Here is a 10,892-nt window from a genome sequence, read left to right on the forward strand (position 1 = left end):
AGTTTAAAAAAAAATAAAACAAATAAAAACCACAAGAAAAATCCTTATTGCTTTAACTTTGGAGATGCAAATATTGGATGGAATATATTGGAAACACTGACCAATTCACAAGCATTGCTTTTCAAATAAGTGTGAGATGAAAAACTAACCAATTCTGTATAAAATTATTAAGATCATTCTTTGCTGGAACAGTGGATGCCAAAGAAAAACAGTCAGAAAGGTTGGCTTCCAGAAACACTAGCAAAAAGATATCATATTTAGAAGCTGGTCTCTGTTAAAAAGTTGGAAATAAAAGTACTGTTTTGAACTGAGTACCACTTTTCCCAAGCTTTGGACAGACGTGACTGGCTCGTTACTGAAGCATAGCAATTAGTTAGAGGTTTAATAAAGGCTGTTTCATCTAATAGATTCTACAGTCAAGTTTCATGATAAATAGAAGCAGATATAGATCAGGCTCTAAATGATGGACACTAGGTTCAGCGTCTACAGGTCAAACTGTGTAGTAACATCCTCTGTAGAGTGGACTGAATATTTATCTGTTTGCAAGACTGCCTGTATGTCTCACTGCAGCCAATACAGAAATAATACAATCGTAGATGCCCAGCACTTTTTCCTGTGGGTGGATTACTGTCAGAGACTGATGAACTGTCAGTTAGCACAGGGCCCCATATTTTTCCTGATGTAGTGAAGGGAGAGCTTTGCTGGCTTGCTGGCCTCCTTCTCTGGTGATTCAGACTCACATCTTCGTACTGGTGGGCAAACCTCCCATGCTTCTGTTTTGAGTTTAGAGAGCCATCAGACTATTTTGAATTGGTGATATCTTTCTTCTTGCAATTTAAACATATTTATTTGCTTTTCCCTCAATGTGAAATACAACCTGCTTTTTTTCTAGCTAAACAGAAACATATTCCTGGTAGTGCTGAATGAAGAAAGTACCCAAAAGATAAGCAGGTACAAATGGTCCTTCTGTGCACACATAGAGAGACACACAGTCAGCAGGCCTCCTCAGGGTTGGAGTCAGATGGAGTATAGATTGGCAGGAGGAAAGGGAATGAGAATTTGGATAGCTGTTAGTTTATTATGTGAACTTTGAGTGAGAGTGCTATGTAGGGTATTTACGTTAGGGAATTACCATTTCCTTGGCCAGCTCCCTCCTCCTCCTTCCCACAATGAGTTTGATTCTCTTCTCTCTTTCTCCACTTGTTTGCTTCACATGCTTGAAGTATTTCTCATTTGGTCCCATGTCCATCAGATGACCTTTTTATGACACATCATGAGAGTTGATGAGACATGAGAGTTTTATGACACATCAAGAGCTGCATGAAAATCTCTGCATAGCTGTACTTTCATACAGTTGCATGGCATGGAGGTAGCATCTATTAGTATTTTAAACATGTTGAAAGGAAGGCTATGCTGGAGCCAGATCCCATGGCTTGGCTGGTTTCAGTGCATATAGAGCATTTCATTAAATTTATTCTCAGTTTCTGTTTTTCCAATGAGAAATATGAACCCAGTAATTTTTACAACCTGTCTTAGAGGATCATCTCTGACATCCCAGAGCACACCTACACAGTGGGACTATTCCATGGGGAGCCAGCAACGCTGAAGGAGCCTTGATGGGGACAGTGGATAGCAAATTTCTACAGCTGCACTAATATAAATTCAGGAAAGGAAAGTTAAATGCAATTCTGCCCTGTTTTTGCAGAGGTACCTCATCACAGAACAAGGGAAAAATAACCTAAATTCTTCTTGGCTCTGGTACATGTGGGCTTTGAAGGAGCTGCTTAGTTCCACATGCCCAGTGATCAAAAGGATGGCAAGACTTCAGAGAAGCAAAGAATAGTTGGGAAGAGCAATACCCAGAGGAAAATGAAGGTGATAACATGTAAGCTGCTAAAAGAACAAGAAATATTTAAACACAAGGAGTTGGGTATATTAATATAATATGTGAGATAGAATTAAGATTAACAGGAAAAGATCAGAGGGCAAAACTTAGGTTAGGATTAGGGAAAACTTCATGAGATTGAGCTCTTTTTCATGTTTAATAATTAGATTGGCAAATACAGTAGTGGAAACCTTGTCATTTGGGAGATTTAGAATGAGACAAGGAAAAGCACTATCAGTAGGCAGTAGGGAAGATTCTCCCAGTGCTGGGAGGTGGAATAAACCACTTATTAGGATGTTCATCTATGCTATTTTAATTGGCAAAGTGCCAGAAAAATCAGTGGAAAGTGGAGGCCAATGTCAAAGGAGTTAGGCCCATTAGCCAGGGAGAGAGAGTAGTGACCTCCCTGGTACAAATGATGGTGAATTCAGTCTATAGTAACTTGGTGAAATGTTATGTTTCACTGTATGTGAGACTGAGAGAAAAATTTACGATTATAATTTATAGCTATCTTTGAAAATTTCAGATTTTATAAGCCTCTGTATGCTAGCACTTGCTTATCCACCTATAGACAAAAGGGCAGAATATTCTCAGAATCTGAGGTTGGAAGGGACTTCTGGGGGTCATCCAGTCCAAGTCTCCTCTAAATGCAGATCCATCTTTGAAGTTAGAACAGGTTGCTCAGGATCATGTCCAGCCAAATTTAGGATATTTCCAAGGATGAAGATTTTAATATTTTAATATTTCTTTGGGCATCTTGCTCCAGTGTTTGATCTCTTTCACTGTAAATTTCTTTTTCTGGAATCAAATCAGAATTTCCCTTGCTATCTCTATTCTTCTGTGCCATTAAGCTGCCCCTTGAAATGACAACATAACTATAGAAATTATAAAGCAATTATAAAGCAAAAGTTACCACACAATAAGAACAGATTAAGATATGTTTTAAGTTTAGCAAGTCTTTATGAGAATTTTCCTTCTCTCAAGATATTTCAGTCATTCTACAGAGAAAACTTAGACTGAAAGAAACATTTTTCTAAAATGAAAACTTTCTGTCTGACTATAGATTTGTAATCTACATGTGACATGTTTCTTTTAATGGCTTTCTCTGACACCAAGCACATAGCAATGAATTAAAACCCTCAAGTAGCATACCGGTGAACAGATCTTTGAACAATATTGATCTACTAAGGCACACCCAAACATCAAGTGAAAATTAATGTAAAAAAATAATAATAAAATTGTGTACTTAACATTACTGTGAAGGCAGAACTGTGTGGCATGGTGACATTCAGGTAGCAGCTTCATCAATTTGTAAGTTACATTGATTGATTACAATATAAAAATGAAATGAGACAGAAAGTGCGCACTAAGGAGTGGTAATGATTATGACATTTCCTACTGAGACACGTCCTATTTCTTGGCAAGCTAGCCTCAGTTAAATTGGTCTGTGGACAACCTAAACAACGAGAAGCACCCAGACAAATGTCAATATTTGAAGTGAGGGGGCAACAGGCATTTTGGACAGCAAGCACATTTTCTTTGGATCACTCACCTTTTTAGCTTCATGTTGTCCTGGAAGAAATTTCAACAATGTATATTTTAAGTGAATATGTACGTGTCAGGATAGGAGCACAGGTCTGTCAGAAGATCAGTGGTTTAGAACAAGTCCTGTATCTTTTCTACAGTCTAAAACCAGAGACATCCTAAAAGCAGATTTTTTTATTTTTTTGTTTCTTCACATAGGGATGTCCCATGACATCTCTGTGTGAGCTGTAATACAAAAGGTTTTGAACACCTAGATGTAATGTTACTCTGGTTAAAAATTTATCAAATTGTAAACTTGCCTCCAGCACCCACGTCTGTGCCTCAGTAGTTTTCAGGGGCACAGTTCAGAGATTACTGCTATCTTTTTCTTCACTTTAGTTTGCAGTGAGACAATCCCAGGAGCTAGGACAGATAATTGTCTCAGGGCTGCTTACAAGAGTGCCAACCTGGAACAGCTCTGGGGTAAATATATGGAGATTGCTCTGAGAAAGTCTTTGTCATATTAATAAGGAATAATGGAGCATTCATACACATCACATCACTTTCCCCAAGTTCAGTGCTGAGTTCACTATCTGTTATTATCAGTCTGTGGATTTAATAAAACTTTCACTGCCTAATGTCTTTGCGTGTAGTGAAACATGGACATCATGCTATATTGAATTCCTCACAAAATTTTCTGTTGGTTCTTATTACCATCTTGTCTGACAACTTGAACACCTGCTGTTTGGGGAAGCAACTGCCAGTTCTGACATCTGAATGCTATCCGGAAAATTATAATCATGCATCGCTCAAAACATCCTTTTCAGAGACACAGTCCAAGCATCATAATTTCCTTGGTTGGTCGCCTGTTAGCATCATTTGTGTTAAGGTCTTGGAGATAAGTAGAAAAAGTTTCCAGATGCCCAGCCATATACTCTAACTCTCAGATCATACGGAAAACCATTACAACTAACAGGAGCAGGCGAAGAATATTCGTTTTTTGGAGGTTCTGTATGATTATAAAGGAACAACTAACTAAGCCTTGCTTTATGGGAATTTTTGTCCATATGTAGGGTAGAACAAGGCACAGAACTCTCTGGATTGCTTTTGTATTAAGCATCTGGTTATAAATTTTGAAGAAAATTCACAAACCATATTTTGTAATATTTGACCAGGTTTGCATGAAACGAGAAGAAAATTTTCAAACTCTATTTTTTTTAGATTTTTTTTTTTTTTTTAAATTTTCTTTCTCTTGAAGGCCACATGGACAACCCTCTGGTTTTAATAGACCTTTGGGTCAATACCTAGATAAGTACACTACAGCAATGTAATCAATCAGCATGAATTTACTTAATGAGGATAATAAGAAAGGCTCTAGCACCCTCTTAAAACATGTGGTTCATGCTCCTCCATCATGTGATATGGCAGCAGAGCTAAATAGCTTTCTCTTTCAGCTCAACAGAGCGGTACTTTGCCTGTGAATTTTCCTACTCTGTCTGAAAAACACCCCTATGTTGCAAAGCCTCTGTGTTTCTGCTAAGTTAAGAACATAACTTTCTACAATGACAAGAGAAGTACGGTTTAGAGGGTTAAAGGTTTTGAACAACAAGGAAGAACCATCTTTGTAAACATATTTGTAAACAAAAGTAAGAAGCTCATGCTCTTAATCCTGCCTGTTCTTCTACCATAGGAAAGTTTTGTTGGACAGAGAAATCATCCACTTTGGTTGAAGCTTTAAAATATTTTTACGCTGGTTTTAATACTTTATTGTTATAAGTTTCTGCAGTTGTGCTCAACTTGTTAAATACAGACTTAACAAACAATACTGATGAAGCATTTGTCAAATCTTATCTTATAGCAAAGTGAACTTGGATGAAGAGCAGGAGAAAGGCCATGAGTGATTCAAATGGTGGGTCTCTAGTCCCGAACTACTGAATAAATGACTTGATGAACATCAGAACAACTTATGCTGCTGAAGATCCTTTCTTTTCACTAGCAGTTATAGCACAGCAATCTAATAAATGAGGAGTCTGCTCCTCTCCCTTGGATCTCTTGGTAATATATACATTCAAGTAAGTCTGAAAGCTCATATGCTTTGGTACTATTGGTCACCACAGCCATAAAATACAAAGATGCACTGTAGATGAAGATGAACAAATGAGGTTTGGTTCACTGGATCCCTGATATGTGGCTGGGTACTCCAATTATACTGGCATTGAGTAATTCACCATAAGGGAACTGAACAACCTAAAGAGCAACTCAACATCCTAACTTAGGTGACTAATCTTGAATCTTCTGCTTCCTGGCCAAACTGAACATTGATGTCATTCTGCTGAAATTAATGGTCTCAATTATTAGAGGTGGCTGCTAGCCCAGTGGTTCAGCTGGATTTGATCTGAAATGTCTGTGAAAATGAAGTTCTCAAAAAGCATTTATTTTAAGACAGACATCATTATGTCACCTAGTAAAACTAAAAAATGGCACCCACACATCTCTGCAAGAAATAACAATGAGTTCTTCCTTTCAAGCCATCTCATTGTAAGAAAAACTTCCAGCCAGGCAGGGCAGGAAATACTTGACCAGAAACATACATCTTATGCTGAAGTCTGGGAGCCTCTTTCCAAGTGGAATCAATTCTACTGCTCAAACCTTTCAGCTACTCAAGAGTGAATATGTAAGCTAAATCATCAGGAGTGAGCAAAGGCAATTTAACATGTACTGTAATAAGTAATAATCACCAACCACCATGAAAAATCCAATTCAGAAGGTTTTAATTTGATCTATAATGTTTCCCAGCTGCCCATTACATTGAAACCTCTCCAGCACTTCATGGAAGAATGTTTTCTCTTGTCCATATTGAATAAAATTCTCAACAATTAAAAAAAAAGGGGGGGGGGGGGGAATGTGAACATATTCTGCCTCAGGGACTTTTTTTGATTTTGCTTTACACAAATCCTGGGTTCCACAGCAGCAGCAACAATTTCCCAACCCCTCAACCTAGACAACTTTTTAATTTTGGTTCTTTCACTGTGACTAGGAGGACAGAGGCTCAGCAAACTGACTTCACTACATTCTTCAATCACTGCAGAAAAAATATTAGTAAAAAATCCAGGACAGGTTAAATGTTGGTTCTCAAATAGAAGAGAAACAAGATAATAAAATACCTCAGACTAAACATTTACACAATGTCTGTTTGGGCTGGAGTGTACGGACATTTGAGTTCTTTGGATTTCTGGTGCAGTTTTAAGCTATAGCAAAGCGTTTGGCTGAACTGCCAACAGCACCAGCTTACCCAGGAGGCTGCAGGCATCCTTCCATCATTTCAAGATTCACATTGTCTGAACAAACAGAAAAAATGTGGAAAAGAAGCTGAAGAATGTCAATGCAGCAAAGAGAATAAAGTTGGCCTTTGTGCTAGCTGGACACCAGTATAGCATATTTCCCATCACACCTACTAGACAGCCTAAGCAATATGCTTTTCCTGTGAAATGCATGTTCATCTGCTAAACAATTTGGTCAGAGACATCTGGGTTTGGAGGTTATAACGGCTATCAGAAGGGTCTAATACAGGTCAAATGGCTAAATTGCTTCCTCACATTTTAGCTGGACTAATAGCAAAATAATTTAAGAACATGAAGTATCCATCTGAATTTCAGGCTACACACTACGCCAGCTTTTTTTCAGGACAGCTAAACAATATCAGGGACTTAAAAAGCCCATAAAGATCTAGTGCCTACTGAAAGCTAGTTCCAGACTTCATAGCAACATATGCAAATTCAAATGTTGTTTTCCTATTGATAGAGGGGAGGAACAAAGACAAAAAATCCTTTTCTGTCCTCAGCCCAGATATGGTAAAATTTAACCCTGCATCAGCAGTAGAGCAGTTCCCCTCTTCACCCTCCCTCCCTGGCCAGCTTTGGAGGTATTCCTCAGCTTCCAGAGACAATGCCAGCTCAGGGGACACGAGAGAGATTAACATAGGAATTGACGATATTCTCCCTAATAGGGTACCTTGTGGACTCCCCACTGACAGCAGAGGCAGGTAGGGAGTGAATGTGGGAAGGGAGTGACTCTGCCCAGCCCTGGTCTCCCTTCCATAGGATGTGCCTTCCCTTGGGCTTAATGCCCTGAGGTGTTCAGGAAAAACCGCTTGCGGTACAGGTCTGCTTTTATTGCTGAACCAGACCTAGGCTAAGATGGATGTACAACCCTGGGGAGTCTTAACTCAACCTAAAGTCAAGATTTTGCTGTACGTAGCATCATTTAGCTGCCATTACCAGCTTCCTTCACCAGTGTGGAAAGCTTACTGTGTCCATTGGAACAGACCTACTGATGAATGGCGCCTGTGATCTGGATGTTTGTACATGGGCTGGCACCACTGGGCCCTGCACCAGGGCTGCTAAGAATTACCTCAAAAATGTGATAAGTGGTTAAAGCAAAATTGTCAGGAAAAGACTGACACAGTTGGGTCTACATTGTCTAAACCCCAATGTTACCTTGCTGAAAATAACTCAAACCAACACACTTCCATGAGGTGGTTGGGAAATGGGAGATTTCATAGGCTGAACAGAGAGCTGTTTATGTTGCCCGAGAGGTACTGCAGGGAAATCACGAGTGGATATAAGGGAATATAGACAAGACAGAGCATACTGAAAGAAACCTTAGCTCTAAGGCCTCTTACAATAATAGTTGGAAATTAAAGTGTGGGTGGTTGGATACCTCATTTTCCTTAAAGGATACTGAGGAATAATATAGAAAACCACCAAGACACTGTGTGCCCTAGTATCAATAAGCTAGTGTCACATCCTGCTCTCTGGATGAGGTGCGACAGGGAATAAGAGTGCTCACTGACACAGAGTCCTCCTTGGCCTGAACTCCATGGAACTCCTCAAGCCTATTATTCTTCCCGGGCAGCTATTTATTTTGCATAGAATAGCTCTTCCTGGTAAAAATAATTATAATTTCCTAATAATAGGTGTAATGTGAAACAAAATCCTAATGTTTCACATTTTGGTCAAACATTTCAGTTGCTTTCATCACATACTGAACACACTTGTCAACAAGTTGAATGTAGGATTAAAAGAACATTCAGCTGCTAACCCTTCCCCTGCAATTCTTATTTTTAGTATAAGCTTTAAATACGGTATGTACTGACCAAATTCCTGTTTTGTATTCTTACATTCCCCCTGAATTTTCACTTGCATATACTATTACTCCTTCTGTCCTCTCTTAACCCATTTGGAAATGTTATTGTTTGCCATTTTATAGCTGCTGTGTTTCACCTCAGAATTGGCTGCATTTCAGTTGTGGTTACTCGTTACATCTAATTTATCAGTCTCTGAAGCACTATGGGAAGAAAGGTGTTAAAAGGAATAAAAATCACTGTTATTATTTTTGGTGAACAGAACTTTCACAACGTTCTAAAGAGAACCATGCTCTAAAAAAGACTGTGAGATTTAAAAGTTTAATGAAGTCCATTCACCATTTCTGTCCACATTGAAAAGAATGGAAACATTCGTTTTATGAGAATGTTTGCTGCCTCGGCACATCGGCCCCAAGAGATGCACAGTTGTGGCCAAGAAAGGTATTGGCTACCAAAAAATGGCTCTTGAAAACCTGACATCCCTGGTGACCAGCATCCTGGACCCCTGACACGCAGATCACTGGAAGAAATGGCAAGCGATTGCTGTGGGTGACTCCCTGTTGCAGGGGCAGAGGCACCCCATCTGCCAACCCGACCACTTGTCTAGAGAGGCTTGTGGTCTGCCAGAGGCTCAAATTAGACGTGTCATGGAAAGACTGCCAAGGCTTGTCCACAAGGTTGTGGAGTCTCCTTCCCTGGAGGTAAGAGTCATTTGGACAGAATCTTGAGTAATGTGCTATAGGTGACCCTGCTTGAGCAGAGAGGTTGGACTAGATGACCCCCAATGGTGCTTCCAACCTCAACCATTCTGTGATTCTGAGATCAAACCATTAGATTTTTATTGTGACTGAGTATTCAGCCGCATCAGCAACTCACGTATATGCAATACAAAGCACCAGTGTCAGAGAAGTCAAAACATAAGAAAAATGAGTCAAATTCAGCATAGAAAAACCAAGGTTTGACAAAAGAACCCAAACTTTCCACATCTCTCTGCTGCTAAAACATTCAGCCTGTATTCTGCTTCCTACAGATTCCTCTAGACTTGCAGCAAAGACCATTTTTCAAAGGGCTAACAACATAGCCCTAAAAGGAGGTACCTGGAGAAAGTTTACATCCTAGCAAGTTAACAAATTGGTAGATAAATCTGAAACTACTGCCACTGGACAACTGACCTCCCCATATTAGGAACTGTCATCTCCTTTGCTTCACCAACTAGTGTAAACTCCTACTTGCTTTGGATCATGTTCACTGTTAAAAGCAATGCTGTTTTCAAAATCAACCCATGTTAGAATCAATCCATGTCAGCTGTTCAGCTCATACACATCCCTTTTCAGCCTGTGATGCTGACTGTTCCTTGACTGTCCCTTCTAGGGGTAGGGGACAGTTGTATCTCACCTCCTTAGTATCTCACCTTCGCACTAGTGAATTGGGCAGTTGTCACATGAGTACTTTAGCACTCTGAAAGCTTGCACTTTGTTGGCTAAACCTAGGGAAGGCCTGGATTTATCACTCATCAAAATCCTCACTAATGATCAGGTCAGCCTGTGTTAGCTTGAATCTTGCTCTCAATTATGCATCCAAAACATCAGAAACAACCTTAGAGGCCCTCAGGAAATCAACTTTATAACAATTCTCTCACTGCAAACGTATAGACTGTTTCAGCACATGTGAGTGGGTAGCAACAGTAAATGACAGTAGCATGAATGGAGGTGGTGCTTTAACAGATGCCACTGGCTTCTTACTCTGCAGTTAAACTGCAGTGGTTTTGATGCTAACAGCATCTTCTTTGCCATCATAATTCAAGCCAAAACTTCATAATAAGCTGACAAACTTTGGTTCCTAGGCTGAATTTTCCTTATAGGTGTCTGGTGTCCTTTGGGAAATAGGAACTAGTAGCTTAGTAAACAGTAGTCTTATGATTTGGGAGAGATGATAAAATTTTACAAGCCAATAAAAAAGTAACAGCAGTTCTAGTTTTACAAGATATAGCAGTAGGGCTTAAAACAAGCCACATGTAAACTTACAACTTAAAGATCTTTACTTTTTGAGATCTGATGCTTTCTGAACTTGTCCAAACTTTTTGGCCTGGGGAAAAAGTGGAAGATACCTGAGGCTTTCAACACACTCCAAGCTCAGCAGTTCTGGATGCAGGCACCCAAAGTCAGGGTGTGTGAGGATACTGATTTTTCTAGTCAAGAGTATCAGACCAGATTTTTTTTAAAGTCTGTAAAAATTATATTGACGAAAAAAAAAATCAAAGTTCTTCCTGCCTGAACTACATTACCTCATACTAAATGAACAGGAAGGGTAATATTTCCATTAAGAATTAATTCACTCATA

Source organism: Strigops habroptila, chromosome 2 (assembly GCF_004027225.2).
Source record: "Strigops habroptila isolate Jane chromosome 2, bStrHab1.2.pri, whole genome shotgun sequence".
NCBI classification, from domain to species: Eukaryota; Metazoa; Chordata; class Aves; order Psittaciformes; family Psittacidae; genus Strigops; species Strigops habroptila.